Raw genomic sequence first — 23491 nt, forward strand, 5'->3', positions numbered from 1 at the left:
GACATTCGCCTCCATTACCATCTGCAAGAGGTACTGGGAGGCAGTGAAAGCGGCGAGGCCTGAGTCCCCTTTCTCTCGCTTTGTGGGCAATTGCCCTATTCAAAGAGAGGAAAGGCAGGTGACGGTTTCAATGCGGAACCCACACATGCCTGGCAAGGACATCGCTACTTTCCTGAGGCGATTCTGCTCAGAGGTCAAGAAACCCTCCAAGATCCTGGATGGAAACAGCTTCTGGACAGGCAAGTGGGCTGTCATTGTCAAGCTACAAAAGGACAATACAAGAACAGATGGCGTCAAACACCTGCCACCGTGCTTTTCCCTGGGGGGATCAACAGAACTCCTCCATTATTCCAACCAACCGCGAGACTGCTGGAAGTGCGGTAGGAATGAACACATTGGAAGAGACTGCAAGGTCCCAGCCTGCAGGAACTGCCGGATGGCCAGCCATGAGACAAAAGACTGCCCCACGAGGAAATCCTGCAACCTGTGCGGCGGGGTGGACCATGTCTACAGGGAATGCCCCAGTAGGGCGAGATCCTACTCTGCTGTGGTGACCGGACGTGCTCTCCCTGCCCTCAAGCTGCTGCCCATTGCTGCGCAGAAGGAAAAGAAACCTCAGGAGGGTAAGAAACCTGCCAACCCCACCTCCCTCACCACTCCCCCTCCTACCACCACCAGCCAATCCTCTGTGACAGAGACTCCCATCCTTACCACTGTCACAACACTTCCTGACCCCCCCCCCCCTCCGACTCTCCCACCCAGCCCGCTGTCTCTCCCAACCCTGCCCCCCCCCCGCCCTCTCTTCCCTGAAAGAGTTCCCCCCTCTTACGCCCACTGCAGGTGGTGAAAAGACTAGGAATTGCAAGAGGAAGGGGCTCGACAGCCCAGCTGCGGACCCTGAATCCTCCAAGAAATTGGCAGTCGAGCTGATCATGGATCTGGAAGAAGAAATGGAGGCGTTGACTGAAGCAATAAGGGAGGAGGAGGAGCTCGATGCCAACGCCGCCAACATACTAGAACACATACTAGGAGACAACTCGCCGCCACCCGAGCAGGGCGACCTGGCACCTGATGTCGAGGGAGCCCCACCCGACGGAGTGGTAACGTAAATGTCGAAGTGTAACTGTTGCCTAGCCTTTCTTTTTTCCCCAACTAATGGCGTCTTTTTCTATTTTCCCCATTAATGTGAGGAGTATTAAGGATAAGCTTAGAAGACAGTATGTGTTTACTTTCTTAGAAAGTCAGAAATGTGATGTGTATATGTTGCAGGAATGTTCTCTTCCCTTCTCCAAATCCTACAAACACCTGAGCAGGCAGTGGTCTCACAGTGCCTCCTATTGGTCCGGTGGTGGTGAGTGTAAGTCTGCAGGGGTCGCCATTCTTATTAGGGGGAGCCTCTTTGCGCTAGATTCTGTTCAGGAGCTCGTCTGCGCAGATTGCTGATTGTAGACGGCTCCTGGGCAGGTGAGCCTGTTAGGCTAATCTGCGTGTACGCACCCCCTGGTAAGAATAAGCGTTTGGAGCTTTTCCAGACCCTGCGACTGCAGCTTGCAACCACTAGGGCGGTAGTGATGGCAGGAGACTTCAACTGCACCATGGAGGAGGATGGACGCAGCACCGGCAACTTTACCAAGCTTGATGTGACCTCTAAACTGCTTATAGAATTGGTGACCGAAGCATCATTGCGGGACGCTATGGGCTCCATGAATTACACGTGGAGTCGCCCCGATTGCTCTGTGCATTCCCACATTGACTTTGTGTTTACCTCTAGAGCAGTGAAGCAGACTAGCCATACGATGGTCCCCTGCTTCTTCTCAGACCACAGGGCCATTCTCTTCCAAGGAGTCCTGGGCAATGGCTTCTCACCTGGCCCAGGCTCCTGGAAGTTGAATTGCACCCTGCTGGAAAGAGAGGATGTGCTGGCGGAGCTGAATGATGCCTACAACACATGGATAAATAACAAATGTTATTTTGACTGTATGAGTGACTGGTGGGAATATGTTAAGGCTAACATTCGCAGTTTCTTTCAGGTGAAAGGCAGACAATAGGCATGCGACTGAAAGAGGAACTTCAGGAGACTGCAAAGACAACTGCAGTCCCTGCTGGACCTCCAACGGTGCGGCTGGGACGTAAGAGACTAGCTGGATGAGACCAAAGGGGGCCTGAAAAGGCACTTTGAGGAGGAATCCAGATGCATCATCTTCCATTCCAAGGTGGAGAACCTGGAGAAGGATGAGAAATGTAACTTTCTTTTTCAGGAAACTCCACTCTGGCCACATGCCCCTGACTGAGCTGCGAGATGAGACTGGCATTCCCAGACAGGGGAAAAGAGCGTGATGAAAGTCGTCCGAGACTATTACAGCGACCTCTACTCCCCTAAGACAACAGATAATGAGGAGGCTCATAAGTTTTTGTCAGGTATCACTAACACCAGCCCTGGATGCTCCCTTAGCGTTGGAGGAGTTGCACTCTGCCGCCAGATCCTTTAGGCAGGCAGGACCCCGGGCAGTGATGGTCTCCCAGCAGAGCTCTATGTAGCGCTGTGGGACCTCATTGGACCGGACCTGCTCGAGCTGTATGGGGAGATGCTGGTGGAGGGCAAAATGCTGCCATCGCTGAGGGAGGGAATGACCATGATCTTGTATAAGCGTAAGGGGGAGAGATGTGAGCTGAAAAATTGGAGGCCCATCTCTCTCTTAAACGTGGACTACAAGATCCTCACCAAGGTGCTCGCCAACAGGCTGAAGGCTGTCATCGGACAGATCATTCACCCGGACCAGACCTGCGGCATTCCCGGTCGCAGGATTGCAGACAGCCTTGCTCTCCTCAGAGACACGGTCCATTACATCAAGGACCGGAACGTTCACGCGACCCTGGTCAGCCTTGACCAGGAGAAGGCCTTCAGTCAAGGCTGCCCTCTCTTTCACCTCTTCTTTTTATTTGTGTTATAGAGCTTATGGCTGTATGCATCAGACGGAATCCAGAGATCAGAGGGATCACCGCATCAGGACGTGATCGATGAGAGGCCAAGTGTTCGCTGTACATGGACGACGTCACTGTCTTCTGTGCAGATCAGCGTTCGGTGACAGCACTCGTCCAGACCTGCGAGAACTTTGGCCGAGCTTCAGGGGCTAAAGTCAACTGCGGGAAGTCAGAGGCTATGCTCTTCGGAAAGTGGCACCTGTCATCCTCTGCACCATTTCCTTTTGCCATCAAGCCCGACTTCATTAAGATCCTGGGAGTCTGGTTCGGCGGCGAGGGTGCAGCCCTGAAATGCTGGGACGAGAGACTGGTGACTGTTCAGCAGACGATTGGATTATGGAGCCTCAGAGAACTTACCATCGAGGGGAAATCACTTGTGCTGTGCAACAAGATCCTTCCTGTTCTACAGTACACCGCGCAGGTCTGGCCACCACTGGTCGCGGTCGGCAGGGCCATTACAATGGCAGCGTTTCACTTCATCTGGGGCTCCAAGATGGACAGAGTTAAGAGATTGGTTATGTACAAGGAGCACCTCAAAGGTGTAAAGGGAATACCTGATATCCCCACCATGCTGCGAGCCTTCTTTGTGTGTAACTACATCCGCCGGACATTGTGTGAGAACTTTAAAGACTCTGCAGGAAACTCCATGTCCACGGTTTCTTCCTCCTGCCTCTTTGGAGGGTTCTCGGCTGGGACAAATGAGACAGCTCCATCTCTTACAACTGGGACACCCCGTGGTACTACCTGGAAGTGTCCAAGTTCGTGAGGGAACACCAACTGGAGGGAGTTAAACCTGACTTGTGGAAGACAAAGACAATCTACAAGCTCAAGCTCATCAGAGCCAAAGACGTTTTGGAGCCGATTCCGGGGCTCCCTTCAGCGACTGCCAAACAGGTCTGGGAGAATGTGGCCTCCAAAAGGCTCACAAACAGACACAAAGACCTGTCGTGGATGGCCATTCAAGGTGATTTGCCCCTCAGGTCATTCATGCACTCTCGGAACCTGTGCAGGTACAGACATTGCCCCAGGTGCATCATACATGAGGAAACATCTATGCACCTGGTTTGGGACTGTGCCTGTGCTCAGTTGTTGTTGGATGCCCTGGAAAATGAACTGAAAGACTGTGTGCCAAGGAACTGCCTCACGTACCATTCGGTACTCTATGGACTATTCCCTGGCACCCACACCATTGGGGCGATCCAGGAAGCCTGGCGCCTTATGAACTGTGTTAAGGACGCTTTGTGGCTCGCCAGGAACCGCCTCATATTGCGGAGGGAGAGGATGTCCATCCAGGACTGTTGCAGGCTGGTTCACAGCCTGCTAAGAGACTATTCCATCATGGACAGCCCTGAGGAAGAAGAGGACTAAACCCCCCTTCTTCTGCCCCTCTCCCCTTGTTTGAACTGATTAATGAGACTTTGAGACCGTGGCCCCTTCCCACATTCACAATGTCTGTTGTTTTGTTGATGTCTTTCTATTTATTGCCCCTCCCCTTATGTGTGTCTGTCTTTCAATAAAGCTTCGGGCATGTGATTCCCCCTCCCTCACCCTCCTACCCTCCACACCCATAGCCTTATTAACTGTTGTCTTATTGTATAGTTTAAATGCATAGTGCAGTCTGAGAACTATAGTGTAGGCTGGCCTGTGCCATAGTTCTTCGACTGCACTATACCGTCTGCATTTGTATTGTGTTTTGGCTGTGCTGCGACACAGTACTTGTGTTTGTCATGTATATGTATGTTTTTTGCTACTTTATGTCAAATAAAGACTGCTTTTTCAATCAAAAAATCTGTTCTCATCAGTTTAATATCTGATACGCCCCCTATCTGGAGCCATATATTAAATGGATTTTTAGAACAGGGAGATGGAAGAAGAACTTGCTCTGTCCACTCCACGCATTGACCCGGTATTGCAGTACCTCCGGGACCGGTGCACCTTTCCTATTCTGTATTCCAAAAATAGATTAGTGACGACTTCTCAGCTTTTCCCCAAGATTTGCAAAGTTCTTGCAGCATAGTATTGTTAAACTCCTGGATTTGGGGGGATGATTTTGCAAGCAGGCTTACACTGTTGCAAAATTGTCTTCAAGCGTTGCTGTTCCTTGCAAAATGCTACAATGGATGAATAAAATGAACAAAAGCACATGAAAACTACTGTGTGGAGTCTTGTTTTGCGTCTACTTCTTGTCTCCATAGAATTCCCTCCTTCTACACAGGGCAAATTTAAACGCTGGGGGACCATTTGGATATGAGTCCTACGTAGGCCTAATTCCTGAATGCTAACTAAGTGCGAACAAACAAGCATTGCCACTTTGAAAACAAATTCCAAAATTCCTAACTTACTATTATTATCATCCTTCTGCTTGGCTTTTCGACCTGGTCTCGTTTGGAAATAATTTTTATTTTTTATTTTTATGGTGGGGTCCACGCTGGCTGCAGGAGTCCGTGTGGATGTTTGCTGTAGAGGCAGTAAAGGAACAACCTCTGCAGTATGTATATGCTGCATCTATCTCTTGGTGTGTGTCTCCCTCAAGCGGATGTCAGTAAGCAAGTCATCGTGATGCACCCTCTATGATGTCATCATTATGCGACACATGTGATATCATTATGCGACACACGTGATGTCACAATGTGCTTAGCTGTTTGGACTGTATTTGCTATACAGTCCATACAGCTAAGCACATTGTGACATCACGTGTGTCGCATAATGATGGCATCATAGAGGGTGCATCACGATAACATCACAGTGGACGCATCACCATGACATCACAGAGCCTTCCCACTGTAGTGAAAAATGTAAATCTGCCAGGATGGACGGGCTTGTTGAAACAATCCATATTTGAAAGACAGGTTCAACGCAACCAGGGAACCTTTTATAGAAGAATTAATGTCCCACTGCTTAATTGATGAAGTGCATAGCATTGTGTAAGTGTGATAAGCACGGAGCCAGGGACGGGCGGCAGACGTCTGGTGGGTGTGGTTGTCGGAGGCGGACCAAATGCAAATGATTGTGCATCAGCCAGCCAGTCAGCAAGACAGGAGAGAAAAGTCACGATGCAGGAGTGAGTGATGGAATGTGGTTGCGCGCGCCTGGGTGCCTGCCTGCTTGTCAGTCCGGATTTCTCCTTCTTCTTTGCTTTGGTGGTCGCCATCGCCAAAAGTCAAGTCAATCTACAGATAGTATAGAGTAATCGTGTGGGGGGAGGGTCATTCTCCATGATGGGTTGTAGATCTTGTTTCGGCCGCGCACCTCCCTCGGCCCATATTCGCGTTATCGCTTCTCGGCCTTTTGGCTCAGATCAGGGATCATTGCCCTGGTCTGGGCCGGAGGCTTGAGTGTGGGAGTCCTGTCCTGGGACTCTTGGCCGTAGAGGAGGGATCGCTTGGAGAGGATTTTTTTATGAGCTTGGATTATTGGAGAATCTTCGTTTCTACAGCAGAATGGCTGGAAGAGAAAACACCATCAGATTTATTGTGGGAGAAGGAAGACGTGAAGACTGCAACCTCACCTTTATTGTGCAGACGGTGCTGGAGAAAATGGCTCGGGTTATGGTTCCGGACGATTTATACTGTATACAGGACTTCCCTTCCCAGGTGATGTATGATGTTAGTTTCCAAAGCAATGTGGATTGTTTAAGGGTCTTTGAACTTTTGAAGAAGAAAGCCCGGGACCCACGGATGGTAAATATTCAAATGCTGCCTTTGTTTGCTATTCAAGATATCCCACTGTCTGTCCATTTGTACAACCCGTATACGTCTCAATCTGGTAAAAGGTTTTTTGTACCGTTACTGCTTACATGAAAGAGGTGGAATAATGCAAAAAAAAAAAAAAATGCTTTTGGTGTGTTTAACGGAAAAGTAAAGTTCTGGGTGAGGCTCACACCTCATCCAGAAGGAATTGGAGGGGTGTTGCACCCTCCAGCAAACTTTTTAATTGGGGGAAATAGAGGATTTCTCTTCTACCCAGGTCAGCCAACCTTTTGCAGACTGTGTTTTGAGTACAGCCATTTGAAAGAAAACTGCACAAGGGGTCCTTGCTGTAGAAACTGTAAAAGAAAAGTGCATAATGCCAGTGTTTGTCCCATGGGAAAGCTTTGTGACGTACAGTATGTGGTAAACCAGGTCATTCTTGTAAGGCTTGTCCAAATTGGGCCAATCTAAAAGAACAAGAAATACTGCCGGAAAATGAAAAGGCACAATTAAGACATGAAATAAAAGGTGAGGCCACAACTTAAGCTGCAGAGGTAGGACAGGCCGTAAGAAGTGTTAGTGCAGATGTGCCTGTTTCAATACCGCATGGTGGTGAGACCCAGGAGTGTACAGAACGGCAACAGGAAGTCGCTGTTACTGAGGGGGAGGTGCCAAATCAAGCGGAGCAACCGCTTGAGAGTGAGCACCAGTCTGCAGGTGAAGAGATGCCAATGTTGGCGAGTAATTCTATAGAGGTGGGACAATTTGTCTCGCAACAGAGTCAAGAAGGACTGCATGCCAGTGCCGACATTCAGGACTATGACAGTCCTATAGATCTGTCAGGACAGACGGACGTTAATATTGCTTGGAGCGGCTCTGAACAGGGAGACTCAGAGTCTGCAGAAGAAGCAGGACCCTCCACCCGGAGAGCTCGGGTAACAGGGAAAGAGGGACACTTGGTTAAAAAAGCCAGGATTGACCCCGAAATGGGTGGGCAGGCTTTACTACTGGAAGATAGCATGGACATGAGCCCACAAAGTAATGCAGAGTTTAGCCCTCCTGTTGACTGATCGCAGTTACTTACCTGAGGATGATGTTGCCAGGTTTGCTGCATTAGGCAAATTGGCTGAAAATGGATGAGTTCTTTTTTTTGTGTTTTTTGATGGTCCAAATGATTAAGTGTCATGATGCGCTTTTGAGAATGGCACTTTAAACATAATTTTTTGTATGTCTTCTGCATTTAATTTACATTTTTTGTCTTTAAATGTCAGGTTGATTACCGGCAGAATTAGAGGGGCTGCTGTTTTTCAGGATTTACAAAGTAAAAATGCTGATATATTATGTTTACAGGAGTGTGGTATTAGTGCACATTTAATTAAAGGTGAATGGGTAGGTGGTGATAGTGTTTGGTCTTGGACACAGGGTAATTAGAATGATGGTGTGGGAATTTTAATAAAAAATAAAAGTGTGGTATTAGAGGAATATACTATAGTGGAAGAGGGTAGATGTATTTTGGCTATATGTAGTTATAGGGGATGGAAGATAAAAGTGTTTTGTGTGTATGCACCTGTGTGTAAAAGGGAAAGACAAGCGTTGTTTGAAAAAATTAGGCTGTACTTACCTGGAAGGATCCCGGTAATAATCATGGGTGATATGAATTGCATTATAGAAAGTGGTGGAAGGGTTGGTGGGTTTTCGGATAAAGTGGATGTTACTGGTAATCTTCTAAGACAAATTGTGTTTGATTTTTCCCTTGTAGATGTTGCGAAGGTATGTATGAATAAGCCACCACCGCCAACATACCGGGCAGACAGGGGTGGAGTAAAATCAAGATTGGATTATATTTTTGTTTCAAAGGAGATTGAATGTGTAAGTATGGAGCAAGTAAATGTTGTATATTCGGATCATGATTGTTTGTTATGTAAGGTGAAAGGGCAAAGTAAGAATGTGTATGGTAGAGGAGTGTGGAAGTTAAATGTGAGACTGCTTGAGGATGAATGGGTGAAGAATGAGTTTAGGAAAAAATATGGATGATGGAAAAGGAAAAAGTGTGATTTTAAAGAAATAACTGCGTGGTGGGATTGGATGAAGGTACAAATGAAAATGTTTTTTGTCAGATGTGGATACAGGTGTGCAAGGAAGAAAAGGCAGGAGTATGAGAGTTGGTGTAAGAGGATGTCTTTTTTGTATAAGATAAGGGAAATGGGATATAATGTGAGTGATGATATAATTAAAACTAGGAAAGAAATTAACAATTTTCTGAATAATAAGGGGGAAGAAATCATGTTTCAGGCTAAGATGGAGAATATAGAAAAAAATGAAAAATGTACAAGTTTTTTCTTTAAAAAAATTAGTAATAGTAAAAAGGATATGGAAAGTGTATGTGATGGTAACGGGGAAGAAGTGAAAGGACATGATGTGTTGCGCGTGGTTGAAAGTTTTTATAAAGGTTTATATATGAGGAAAGAAATAGATGAAGTGGGTTTGGAGGTGTTGAATGTTATGGAGGATGAAATAAATGAGGATGAAAGGGAAGGTTTGGTTGAATGTGTGTCGGTTGAGGAGGTAAAGAGAGCTGTAAATTGTGCAAAAAATAATAAAACTCCTGGTAGCGATGGTATACCGGTTGAGGTTTACAAGTGTTTTTGGGAAACTGTTGGGATGGATCTGTTTGAAGTATGTGAGTATATGTGGATGACTGGGAATTATGTGTGTCTATGAGAGAAGGCATTGTAGTGTTATTATATAAGAAGGGTGATAAGAAAAATCTGGGTAATTGGAGACCTATAACATTACTTAATGCTGACTATAAAGTATATACAAAGGTTTTGGCTAATCGAATGAGGTGTGTGATAAATCAGGTAATAAATGAGGATCAGTTATGCGGTGTGCCAGGCAGACGGATAAGTGAAAATTTAATGTTAATTAGGGATATAATTGGTGATAGTGTGGAGAGGAAGCAGAGTTGTGTGTTTTTGAGTGTGGATTTTGAAAAGGCTTTTGATCACGTCTCACATTGTTTTGTGTTTAGGGTCTTAGAGAAAATGGGTTTTCCTGAGTTTTTTGTTAAAAGAGTTAAAAGTTTGTATGATCGGGTTTCTAGTAAAGTGTTAGTAAATGGGAATGTAAGTAAGAGTGTCACAATTGAATCTGGTGTCAGACAAGGATGCTCTTTGTCCCCTATCCTGTTTATTAGTGTGATTGAGCATTTATTGCAAATGATTAGGAAAGATAAAATTGTGAGAGGCTGTTTGATCCCTGGTAGTGGTGGTAAGCATGTAAAAGTATTGGGCTATATGGATGATATTGTAATTCTAAGTAAAAGTCAGGCTGCACTGAATAGGGCGGTTTTATTGATTAACATTTTCTATAGCATATCTGCTTTCAGGGTTAATTGGGGGAAAAGCAAAATTAAAGTTTTTGGGAATATTCGGGTTAGTATAAAGGATGTGGAATATGCAGAGGGTGGTATAAAAATTTTGGGTATAATATTTAATGATGACTTAAAAGGGAGGGAGAGTTGGGAAATATGTGGTAGAAAGATTGCTAAAAAATTTAATTTTTGGAAATTAAGAGATTTATCTATGACTGGGAAAGTGCTTATTATTAAAAGTGTGATTCTTCCAATATTATTATTTGTTGCTTGTGTGTTCCCCCCACCGTATGGTTGTTTTCGAAAGATTGTGAGGTTATGCTTTTTATTTTTTTGGGGTTGTAAAATGGAAAGACTAAGGAGAGAGAAAGTTATGAAAGAAAGAGTGAAAGGTGTAAGTCTGCAGGGGTCGCCATTCTTATTAGGGGGAGCCTCTTCATGCTAGATTCTGTTCAGGAGCTCGTCTGCGGCAGATTGCTTGTTGTAGACGGCTCCTGGGCAGGTGAGCCTATTAGGCTAATCTGCGTGTATGCACCCCCTGGCAAGAATGAGCATTTGGAGCTTTTGCAGACCCTGTTATTATATAAGAAGGGTGATAAGAAAAAGCTGGGTAATTGGAGACCTATAACATTACTTAATGCTGACTATAAAGTATATACAAAGGTTTTGGCTGATCGAATGAGGTGTGTGATAAATCAGGTAATAAATGAGGATCAGTTATGCGGTGTGCCAGGCAGACGGATAAGTGAAAATTTAATGTTAATTAGGGATATAATTGGTGATAGTGTGGAGAGGAAGCAGAGTTGTGTGTTTTTGAGTGTGGATTTTGAAAAGGCTTTTGATCGCGTCTCACATTGTTTTGTGTTTAGGGTCTTAGAGAAAATGGGTTTTCCTGAGTTTTTTGTTGAAAGAGTTAAAAGTTTGTATGATCGGGTTTCTAGTAAAGTGTTAGTAAATGGGAATGTAAGTAAGAGTGTCACAATTGAGTCTGGTGTCAGACAGGGATGCCCTATGTCCCTTATCCTGTTTATTAGTGTGATTGAGCATTTATTGCAAATGATTAGGAAAGATAAAATTGTGAGAGGCTGTTTGATCCCTGGTAGTGGTGGTAAGCATGTAAAAGTATTGGGCTATATGGATGATATTGTAATTCTAAGTAAAAGTCAGGCTGCACTGAATAGGGTGGTTTTATTAATTAACATTTTCTATAGCATATCTGCTTTCAGGGTTAATTGGGGGAAAAATAAGATTTTACTCATCGGTAAATCTATTTCTCGTAGTCCGTAGTGGATGCTGGGAACTCCATAAGGACCATGGGGAATAGACGGGCTCCGCAGGAGACTGGGCACTCTAAAAGAAAGATTAGGTACTATCTGGTGTGCACTGGCTCCTCCCTCTATGCCCCTCCTCCAGACCTCAGTTAGGATACTGTGCCCGGAAGAGCTGACACTATAAGGAAGGATTTTGATTCCCGGGTAAGACTCATACCAGCCACACCAATCACACCGTATAACTCGTAATACTATACCCAGTTAACAGTATGAAATATAACTGAGCCTCTCAACAGATGGCTCAATAATAACCCTTTAGTTAGGCAATAACTATATACAAGTATTGCAGACAATCCGCACTTGGGATGGGCGCCCAGCATCCACTACGGACTACGAGAAATAGATTTACCGGTGAGTAAAATCTTATTTTCTCTGACGTCCTAGTGGATGCTGGGAACTCCGTAAGGACCATGGGGATTATACCAAAGCTCCCAAACGGGCGGGAGAGTGCGGATGACTCTGCAGCACCGAATGAGAGAACTCAAGGTCCTCCTCAGCCAGGGTATCAAATTTGTAGAATTTAGCAAACGTGTTTGCCCCTGACCAAGTTGCAGCTCGGCAAAGTTGTAAAGCCGAGACCCCTCGGGCAGCCGCCCAAGATGAGCCCACTTTCCTCGTGGAATGGGCTGTTACTGATTTAGGATGCGGCAATCCAGCCGCAGAATGCTCCAGCTGAATTGTGCTACAAAGTCAGCAAGCAATAGTCTGCTTAGAAGCAGGAGCACCTATTTTGTTGGGTGCCTACAGGATAAAAAACGAGTCAGTTTTCCTGACTCCAGCCGTCCTGGAAATATAAATTTTTAAGGCCCTGACTACGTCCAGTAACTTGGAATCTTCCAAGTCCCTAGTAGCCGCAGGCACTACAATAGGTTGGTTCAAGTGAAAAGCTGATACCACCTTAAGGAGAAACTGGGGACGAGTCCTCAATTCTGCCCTATCCATATGGAAAATCAGATAAGGGCTTTTAAATGACAAAGCCGCCAATTCTGACACACGCCTGGCCGAAGCCAAGGCCAATAACATGACCACTTTCCACGTGAGATATTTCAAATCCACAGTTTTAAGTGGCTCAAACCAATGTGATTTTAAGAAACTCAACACCACGTTGAGATCCCAAGGTGCCACAGAAGGCACAAAAAAGGGGCTGAATATGTAGCACTCCCTTTACAAATGTCTGAACTCCAGGCAGTGAAGCCAGTTCTTTCTGGAAGAAAATCGACAGAGCCGAAATCTGGACCTTAATGGAACCCAATTTTAGGCCCATAGTCACTCCTGACTGTAGGAAGTGCAGAAAACGACCCAGCTGAAATTCCTCTGTTGGGGCCTTCCTGGCCTCACACCACGCAACATATTTTCGCCAAATACGGTGATAATGGTTTGCGGTTACTTCTTTCCTGGCTTTTATCAGCGTAGGAATGACTTCCTCCGGAATGCCCTTTTGCTTTAGGATCCAGAATTCAACCGCCATGCCGTCCAACGCAGCCGCGGTAAGTCATGGAACAGACAGGGCCCCTGCTGTAGCAGATCCTGTCTGAGCGGTAGAGGCCATGGGTCCTCTGATATTACTTCTAGAAGTTCTGGGTTCCAAGCTCTTCTTGGCCCATCCGGAACCACGAGTATCGTTCTTACTCCTCGTTTTCTTATTATTCTCAGTACCTTTGGTATGAGAGGCAGAGGAGGGAATACATAAACCGACTGGTACAATCACGGTGTCACTAGAGCGTCCACAGCTATTGCCTGAGGGTCCCTTGACCTGGCGCAATATCTAGTTTTTTGTTTAGGCGGGACGCCATCATGTCCACCTGTGGCCTTTCCCAACGGTTTACCAACAGTTGGAAGACTTCTGGATGAAGTCCCCACTCTCCCGGGTGTCGGTCGTGTCTGCTGAGGAAGTCTGCTTCCCAGTTGTCCACTCCCGGAATGAACACTGCTGACAGTGCTAAGACGTGATTTTCCGCCCATCGGAGAATCCTTGTGGCTTCTGCCATCGCCATCCTGCTTCTTGTGCCGCCCTGTCGGTTTACATGGGCGACTGCCGTGATGTTGTCTGATTGGATCAGTACCGGCTGGTTTTGAAGCAGAGGCCTTGCCAGACTTAGGGCATTGTAAATGGCCCTCAGTTCCAGAATATTTATGTGTAGGGACGAATCCTGACTTGACCAAAGTCCTTGGAAATTTCTTCCCTGTGTGACTGCCCCCCAGCCTCGAAGGCTGGCATCCGTGGTTACCAGGACCCAGTCCTGTATGCCGAATCTGCGGCCCTCTTGAAGATGAGCACTCTGCAGCCACCACAGTAGAGATACCCTGGTCCTTGGAGACAGGGTTATCAGCCGATGCATCTGAAGATGCGATTCTGACCACTTGTCCAAGAGGTCCCACTGAAAGGTTCTTGCATGGAACCTGCCGAATGGAATTTTGCTTCGTAAGAAGCTACCATTTTTCCCAGGACTCGTGTGCAGTGATGCACCGATACCTGTTTTGGTTTCAGGAGGTCTCTGACTAGAGATGACAGCTCCTTGGCTTTCTCCTGCGGGAGAAACACTTTTTTCTGTTCTGTGTCCAGAACCATCCCCAGGAACAGCAGGCGTGTGGTAGGAACCAGCTGTGACTTTGGAATGTATAGAATCCATCCGTGCTGTTGTAGCACTTCCCGAGATAGTGCTACTCCGACCAACAACTGCTCCATGGACCTCACCTTTATAAGGAGATCGTCCAAGTACGGGATAATTAAAAACTCCCTTTTTTTGAAGGAGTATCATCATTTCTGCCATTACCTTGGTAAAGACCCTCGGTGCCGTGGACAGTCCAAACGGCAGTGTTTGGAATTGGTAATGGCAATCCTGTACCACAAATCTGAGGTACTCCTGGTGAGGATGGTAAATGGGGACATGTAGGTAAGCATCCTTGATGTCCAGGGATACCATGTAATCCCCCTCCTCCAGGTTTGCAATAACCGCCCTGAGCGATTCCATCTTGAACTTGAATTTTTTTATGTATGTGTTCAAGGACTTCAAATTTAAAATGGGTCTCACCGAACCATCCGGTTTCGGTACCACAAACAGTGTGGAAAAGTAACCCCGTCCTTGTTGAAGTAGGGGCACCGTGACTATCACCTGCTGGGAATACAGCTTGTGAATTGCCTCTAGCACAGCCTCCCTGCCTGAGGGAGTTGTCGGCAAGGCAGATTTGAGGAAACGGCGGGGGGGAGATGCCTCGAATTCCAGCCTGTACCCCTGAGATACTACTTGAAGGATCCAGGGATCCACCTGTGAGCGAGCCCACCCTGGCTACGCCTGTGGAGCCCCCGCGTCATGCGGTGGACTCAGAGGAAGCGGGGGAAGAATTTTGATTCTGGGAACTGGCTGACTGGTGCAGCTTTTTCCCTCTTCCCTCGTCTCTGTGCAGAAAGGAAGCGCCTTTGACCCGCTTGCTTTTCTGAAGCCGAAAGGACTGTACCTGATAATACAGTGCTTTCTTAGGCTGTGAGGAAACCTGAGGTAAAAAATTTTCTTCCCAGCTGTTGCTGTGGATACGAGGTCCCAGAGACCATCCCCAAACAATTCCTCACCCTTATAAGGCTCTATGTGCCTTTTAAAGTCAGCATCACCTGTCCAGTGTCGGGTCTCTAATACCCTCCTGACAGAATGGACATTGCATTAATTCTGGATGCCAGCCGGCAAAATATCCCTCTGTGCATCCCTCATATATAAGAGGACGACTTATGTTCGCAAAATAGTATCCCTGTTTCACAGGGTTACAGACCACGCTGCAGCAGCACTATCTGCAGGTCTCAGTCTAGTACCTGAGTGTGTAAATACAGACTTCAGGATAGCCTCCTGCTTTTTATCAGCAGGTACCTTCAAAGTGGCCGTATCCTAAGACGGCAGTGCCACCTTTTTTGACAAACGTGTGAGCGCCTTATCCACCCTAGGGGATATCTCCCAGCGTAACTTATCCTCTGGCGGGAAAAGGTACGCCATCAGTAACTTTTTAGAAATTACCAGTTTCTTATCGGGGGAACCCACGCTTTTTCACACTTCATTCACTCATTTGATGGGGGAACAAAACACTGCCTGCTTTTTCTCCCCAAACATAAAACCCTTTTTTAGTGGTACTTGGGTTAATGTCAGAAATGTGTAACACATTTTTTATTGCCGGGATCATGTAACGGATGTTCCTAGTGGATTGTGTATATGTCTCAACATCGTCGACACTGGAGTCAGACTCCGTGTCGACATCTGTGTCTGCCATCTGAGGGAGCGGGCGTTTTTGAGCCCCTGATGGCCTTTGAGACGCCAGGGCAGGCGCGGGCTGAGAAGCCGGCTGTCCCATAGCTGTTACGTCATCCAGCCTTTTATGTAAGGAGTTGACACTGTCGGTTAATACCTTCCACCTATCCATCCACTCTGGTGTCGGCCCACAGGGGGCGACATCCCATTTATCGGCATCTGCTCCGCCTCCACATAAGCCTCCTCATCAAACATGTCGACACAGCCGTACCGACACACCGCACACACACAGGGAATGCTCTGACTGAGGATAGGACCCCACACAGCCCTTTGGGGAGACAGAGAGAGAGTATGCCAGCACACACCAGAGCGCTATATAATGTAGGGATAAACACTATCACTGAGTGAATTTTCCCCAATAGCTGCTTGTATAAACAACATTGCGCCTAAATTTAGTGCCCCCCCCTCTCTTTTTAACCCTTTGAGCCTGAAAACTACAGGGGAGAGCCTGTGGAGCTGTCTTCCAGCTACACTGTGAAGAGAAAATGGCGCCAGTGTGCCGAGGGAGATAGCTCCGCCCCTTTTTCGCGGACTTTTCTCCCGCTTTTTTATGGATTCTGGCAGGGGTAATTATCACATATATAGCCTCTGGGGCTATATATTGTGATTATTTTGCCAGCCAAGGTGTTTTTATTGCTGCTCAGGGCGCCCCCCCCCCAGCGCCCTGCACCCTCAGTGACCGGAGTGTGAAGTGTGTATGAGGAGCAATGGCGCACAGCTGCAGTGCTGTGCGCTACCTTGGTGAAGACTGAAGTCTTCTGCCGCCGATTTTCCGGACCATCTTCATGCTTCTGGCTCTGTAAGGGGGACGGCGGCGCGGCTCTGGGAACGAACACCAAGGACGGGTCCTGCGGTCGATCCCTCTGGAGCTAATGGTGTCCAGTAGCCTAAGAAGCCCAAGCTAGCTGCAAGCAGGTAGGTTCGCTTCTTCTCCCCTTAGTCCCTCGTTGCAGTGAGCCTGTTGCCAGCAGGTCTCACTGTAAAATAAAAAACCTAACATATACTTTCTTTCTAGGAGCTCAGGAGAGCCCCTAGTGTGCATCCAGCTCGGCCGGGCACAGAAATCTAACTGAGGTCTGGAGGAGGGGCATAGAGGGAGGAGCCAGTGCACACCAGATAGTACCTAATCTTTCTTTTAGAGTGCCCAGTCTCCTGCGGAGCCCGTCTATTCCCCATGGTCCTTACGGAGTTCCCAGCATCCACTAGGATGTCAGAGAAAGCAAAATTAAAGTTTTTGGGAATATTTGGGTTAGTATAAAGGATGTGGAATATGTAGAGGGTGGTATAAAAATGTTGGGTATAATATTTAATGATGACTTAAAAGGGAGGGAGAGTTGGGAAATATGTGGTTGAAAGATTGCTAAAAAATTAAATTTTTGGAAATTAAGAGATTTATCTATGACTGGGAAAGTGCTTATTATTAAAAGTGTGATTCTTCCAATATTATTATTTGTTGCTTGTGTGTTCCCCCCACCGTATGGTTGTTATCGAAAGATTGTGAGGTTATGCTTTTTATTTTTTTGGGGTTGTAAAATGGAAAGACTAAGGAGAGAGAAAGTTATGAAAGAAAGAGTGAAAGGTGTAAGTCTGCAGGGGTCGCCATTCTTATTAGGGGGAGCCTCTTCATGCTAGATTCTGTTCAGGAGCTCGTCTGCGGCAGATTGCTTGTTGTAGACGGCTCCTGGGCAGGTGAGCCTATTAGGCTAATCTGCGTGTATGCACCCCCTGGCAAGAATGAGCATTTGGAGCTTTTGCAGACCCTGCGACTGCAGCTTGCAACCACTAGGGCGGTAGTGATGGCAGGAGACTTCAACTGCACCATGGAGGAGGATGGACGCAGCACCAGCAACTCTACCAAGCTTGATGTGACGTCTAAGCTGCTTATAGAAATTGTGACCGAAGCATCATTGCGGGACGCCATGGGCTCCATGGGGGCTGGCTCCGTGAATTACATGTGGAGCCGTCCCGATGGCTCTGTGCGTTCCTGCATTGACTTTGTGTTTACCTCTAGAGCAGTGAAGCAAACTAGGCATACGATGGTCCCCTGCTTCTTCTCGGACCACAGGGCCATTCTCTTCGAAGGAGTCCTGGGCAGTGGTTTCTCACCCGGCCTAGGCTCCTGGAAGTTGAATTGTGCCCTACTGGAAAGAGAGGATGCGCTGCCGGAGCTGAAGGATGCCTACATCACATGGAAAAATGACAAATGTTATTTTGACTGTATGAGTGACTGGTGGGAATATGTTAAGGCTAACATTCGCAGATTCTTTCAGGTGAAAGGCAGACAACAGGCGTGCGACCGAAAGAGGAACTTCAGGAGACTGCAAAGACAACTGCAGTCCCTACTGGACCTCCAACGGCGCGGCTGGGACGTGAGAGACGAGCTGGATGAGACCAAAGGGGGCCTGAAAAGGCACTTTGAGGGTGAATCCAGACGTATTGTCTTCCGTTCCAAGGTGGAGAACCTGGAGAAGGATGAGAAATGCAACTCTTTCTTTTTCAGGAAACTCCACTCTGCCCACACGCCCCTGACTGAGCTGCGAGATGAGACCGGCATTCCCAGACAGGGGAAGGAGGGCGTGATGAAAGTCGTCAGAGACTACTACAGTGACCTCTACTCCCCTAAGACAACAGACAGTGAGGAAGCTGATAAGTTCCTGTCAGGTATCACTAACACCATTGATCCTGCAGGTAAAGCAGCCCTGCATGCTCCCTTGGCGTTGGAGGAGTTGCACTCTGCCGCCAGATCCTTTAGGCAGGGCAGGACCCCGGGCAGTGATGGTCTCCCAGCAGAGCTCTATGTAGCGCTGTGGGACCTCATTGGACCAGACCTGCTCGAGCTGTATGGGGAGATGGTGGTGGAGGGCAAAATGCCCCCATCGCTGAGGGAGGGAATGATCACGATCTTGTATAAGCGTAAGGGGGAGAGATGTGAGCTGAAAAATTGGAGGCCCATCTCTCTCTTAAACGTGGACTACAAGATCCTCACCAAGGTGCTCGCCAACAGGCTGAAGGCTGTCATCGGACAGATCATTCACCCGGACCAGACCTGCGGCATTCCGGGTCGCAGGATTGCAGACAGCCTTGCTCTCCTCAGAGACACGGTCCATTACATCAAGGACTGGAACGTTCATGCGGCCCTAGTCAGCCTTGACCAGGAGAAGGCCTTTGATCGTGTCTCACATGAGTTGATGGGCAGGGTACTGCATAAATTTGGCCCCAGTAAAATGTTTTGTACATATGTTAACCTGATGTACCTTGACATCCACAGCTCGGTGCTGGTGAACGGCTGGAAGACTGACCCCTTTTCCATTCTGCCTGGGGTCAGACAAGGTTGCCCTCTTTCACCTCTTCTTTTTGTTTGTGTTACAGAGCTCATGGCTGTTTGCATCAGACGGAATCCAGAGATCAGAGGGATCACTGCACCGGGTCGTTACCGACGAGAGGCCAAGTGTTCGCTGTACATGGACGACGTCACCGTCTTCTGCGCGGATCAGCGTTCGGTGACAGCACTCGTCCAGACCTGCGAGAACTTTGGCCGAGCTTCAGGGGCCAAAGTCAACTGCGGGAAGTCAGAGGCTATGCTCTTTGGAAAGTGGCACCTGTCATCCTCTGCACCATTTCCTTTTGCCATCAAGTCCGACTTCATTAAGATCCTGGGAGTCTGGTTCGGCGGCGAGTGTGCAGCCCTGAAATGCTGGTACGAGAGACTAGCGACTGTTCGCCAAAAGATTGGATTGTGGAGCCTCAGAGAACTTACCATCGAGGGGAAATCACTTGTGCTGCGCAACGATATCCTTCCCGTTCTACAGTACACCGCGCAGGCCTGGCCACCACTGGTCGCGGTCTGCAGGGCCATCACAAGGGCAGTGTTTCACTTCATCTGGGGCTCCAAGATGGACAGAGTTAAGCAATCAGTTATGTACAGGGAGCCCCTCAAAGGTGGAAAGGGAATCCCGGATATCCCCACCATGCTGCGAGCCTTCTTTGTGTGTAACTGCATCCGCCGGACATTGTGTGAGAACTTTAAAGACTCTGCAGGAAACTCCATGTCCCGTTTCTTCCTCCTGCCTCTTTGGAGGAACCTCGGCTGGGACAAATGGGACAGCTCCATCCCTTACAACTGTAAACACCCAGTGGTTCTACCTGGACTTGTCCAAGTTCGTGAGGGAACACCAACTGGTGGGAGTTAAACCTGACTTGTGGACGACAAAGACAATCTACAAGCTCATCAGAGCTAAAGACGATTTGGAGCCGATCCCGGGGCTCCCTTCAGCGACTGCCAAACAGGTCTGGGAGAATGTGGCCTCCAAAAGGCTCACAAACAGACACAAAGACCTGTCGTGGATGGCCATTCAAGGGGGTTTGCCTCTCAGGTCATTCATGCACTCCCGGAACCTGTGCATGTACAGACATTGCCCCAGGTGCATCATACATGAGGAAACATCTATGCACCTGTTTTGGGACTGTGCCTGTGCTCAGTTGTTGGATGCCCTGGAAAACGAACTGAAAGACTGTGTGCCAAGGAACGGTCTCACCTACTATTCGGTACTCTACGGTCTATTCCCTGGCACCCACACCGTTGGGGTGATCCAGGAAGCCTGGCGCCTTATGAACTGTGTTAAGGACGCTTTGTGGCTCGCCAGGAACCGCCTCATACTGCGGAGGGAGAGGATGTCCATCCAGGACTCTTGCAGGCTGGTTCACAGCCTGCTAAGAGACTATTCCATCATGGACAGCCCTGAGGAAGAAGAGGACTAACCCCCCCCCCTTCTTTTGCCCCTCTCCCCTTGTTTGAACTGATGAGACTTTTAGACCGTGGCCCCTTCCCCCCCCCCCCCCCCCCACTCACAATGTCTGTTGTTTTGTTGATGTCTTTCTATTTATTGCCCTTCCCCTTATGTTTCTGTCTTTCAATAAAGCTTCGGGCATGTGATTCCCTCTTCCTCACCCTCCTACCCTCCACACCCATAGCCTTATTAACTGTTGTATTATTGTATAGTTTAAATGCATAGTGCAGTCTGAGAACTATAGTGTAGGCTGGCCTGTGCCGTAGTTCTTCGACTGCACTATACCATCTTCATCTGTACTGTGTTTTGGATGTGCTGCGACACGGTACTTATGTTTGTCATGTTTATGTATGTTTTTTGCTACTTTATGTCAAATAAAGACTGCTTTTTCAATCAAAAAATCTGTTCTTATCAGTTTAATATCTGATACGCCCCCTATCTGGGGGCCATATATTAAATGGATTTTTAGAACAGGGAGATGGAAGAAGAGCTTGCTCTGTCCACTCCACGCATTGACCCGGTATTGCAGTACCTCCGGGACCGGTGCACCTTTCCTATTCTGCATTCCAAAAATAGATTAGTGACGACTTCTTAGCTTTTCCCCAGGATTTGTAAAGTTCTTGCAGCATAGCATTGTTAAACTCCTGGATTTGGGGGGGTGATTTTGCTAGCAGGCTTACACTGTTGCAAAATTGTCTTTAAGCGTTGCTTTTCCTTGCAAAATGCTACAATGGATGAATAAAATGATTAAAAGCACATGAAAACTATTGTGTGGAGTCTTGTTTTGCGTCTACTTTTTGTATCCATTGAATTCCCTCCTTCTACACAGGGCAAATTTAAATGCTGGGGGACCATTTGGATGTGAGGCCTACGTAGGCCTAATTCCTGAATGCTAATTTAGTGCGAACGAACAAGCATTCCCACTTTGAAATCAACTCCTAAATTCCTAACTTACTATTATTATCATCCTTCTGCTTGGCTTTACGACACGGTCTGGTTTGGAAATAATTTTTATTTTTTATTTTTGTGGCGGTGTCCACGCTGGCTGCAGGAGTCCGTGTGGATGTTTGCTGTAGAGGCAGTAAAGGAACAACCTTTGCAGTATGTATATGCTGCATCTATCTCTTTGTGTGTGTCTCCCTCAAGTGGATGTCAGTAAGCAAGCCAAACAAATGCAGTCCGTACAGCCAAGCACATTGTGACATCACGTGTGTCGCATAATGATGACATCACAGTGGATGCATCACGATGACATCACAGAGCCCTCCCACTGTAGTGAAAAATTGAAATCTGCTAGGATGGACGGGCTTTTTGAAACAATCCTATTTTCATGGAAAGGTTCAACGCAACAACAACCAGGTAACCTTCCATTGAAGAATGAATGTCCCACTGCTTAATTGATAAAGTGCATAGCATTGTGTAAGTGTGATAAGCACGGAGCCAGGGACAGACGGGCGGCAGACGTCTGGTGGGTGTGGTTGTCGGAGGTGGACCAAATGCAAATGTTTGTGCATCAGCCAGCCAGTCAGTCAGCAAGAGAAGGAGAGAAAATGCACGATGCAGGAGTGAGTGATGGAATGTGGTTTCGCGCGCCTTGGTGCCTGCCTGCTTGTCAGTCCGGATTTCTCCTTCTTCTTTGCTGGGGTCATCGCTGCCGCAAAAGTCAAGTCAATCTACAGATAGTATAGAATAATCGTGTGGGCGGGAGGGTCATTCTCCATGATGGGTTGTAGATCTTGTTTCGGCCGCGCGCCTCCCTCGGCCCATATTCGGGTTACCGCTTCTCAGCCTTTTGGCTGCGATCTTGTATCGTGGTTGAAGGGTCTGCTGGAGGGATCGTTTTTCTTCGTTGGTGGAAGACCGAAGATATTCCAGGATGGAAGGCTTGCGGAACACTGTCCGTTTTTCAGTTGTGGAAGAGAAGAAAGACCAGATTGTACTAAATTCCATTGTGAAGGATATTTTGGAAAAGCTTGCTGGCGTTATGGTCCGGGAAGAAGTTTATTGTATTCAAGATTTCCCTTCCCAAGGTACTTATGATGTTTCTTTTTTTGATCATGCTCGTTGCCTGCATTATTTTGAACTTTTAAAAACCAAAATGCATGAGCCTATAATGGAATTTGTGTGAATGGTGCCGCTCTTTTCAAATATGGAGACCCCAGTGACTGTGCATGTTTTTAACCCTTTTATGGAGTTTGAGCTAATAAAATCCTTTCTGCTGAGGTATTGCTCAATAGTGAAAGGGAGTGTGCAGCAGATGAATGTGTATGGTGTCTTTAACGGCAAACTTAAATATTGGGTGAAATTCCGACCTGACCCACATAATGTAGGTGGAGTCTCACATCCTCCAGCAAATATTTCGGTGGGGGGGAATAGAGCCTATCTATTCTATCCTGGACAGCCTTCCTACTGCAGGAAGTGTTTTCAATTTGGTCACATTATGAAAGACTGTGTTAAAGAGAAATGCTGCAGGAATTGCAAGGGTGAGGGCCATGAGGTAGGAGCCTGTCCAGAGCCCAAGAACTGTGATCTTTGCGGGCAGGCTGGTCACTCTTGCAGGGCATGCCCTGAAGCAGTGAACAGGCGTGACCAATTCTTTGCACGCACCTATGCTAAGGTGGTTACTACGGCAGCTAAAGAGATCAGGGAGAAGGATGTGGAGTTGGATATGGCAACTCAGCTGTTAAAATTGCCAGCGCTTTTTACTCCAGAACAGTTGGCTAGCATGCGTGGGCAGCAAAAGGAGGTGGCAGGCCCATCTGGTTTGGGGAGCAAAAAGGAGACTCCTCAAGTGGTGCAGGAGACTCCGGAGGAAGACTCTCTAGTGGCTGAGTTTTTTGTGCAAACCAGTGCAGTTATTGAAGATCCTGAAAGTCCTGAGGGGAGTAAGGGGGAGGAAATTCAATGGACTGAAACACAGGAGGCTGATAAGGAAGATAGTTCTTCTGTGAGTGAGGACTATGAGGTTGTCAGCAAGAAGTCTGGGAAGAAGGCCAGATTGGATCGAGAGTCTGTTAAGAAGGCACGTGTGGAGGCAATA

General features: G+C 47.3%; 2 pseudogenes; both read left to right on the plus strand.

Moving 5' to 3' along the window:
- The first annotated feature begins 4749 nt into the window (after nt 1-4749).
- Nucleotides 4750-4922, plus strand: LOC134899757 (U2 spliceosomal RNA; annotated as a pseudogene).
- A 15909-nt stretch (nt 4923-20831) lies between these two features.
- On the plus strand, nt 20832-21005 carry LOC134899681 (U2 spliceosomal RNA; annotated as a pseudogene).
- The last annotated feature ends 2486 nt before the right edge of the window (nt 21006-23491 follow it).

This window comes from Pseudophryne corroboree, chromosome 3 (genome assembly GCF_028390025.1).
Source record: "Pseudophryne corroboree isolate aPseCor3 chromosome 3, aPseCor3.hap2, whole genome shotgun sequence".
In the NCBI taxonomy this organism is placed as follows: Eukaryota; Metazoa; Chordata; class Amphibia; order Anura; family Myobatrachidae; genus Pseudophryne; species Pseudophryne corroboree.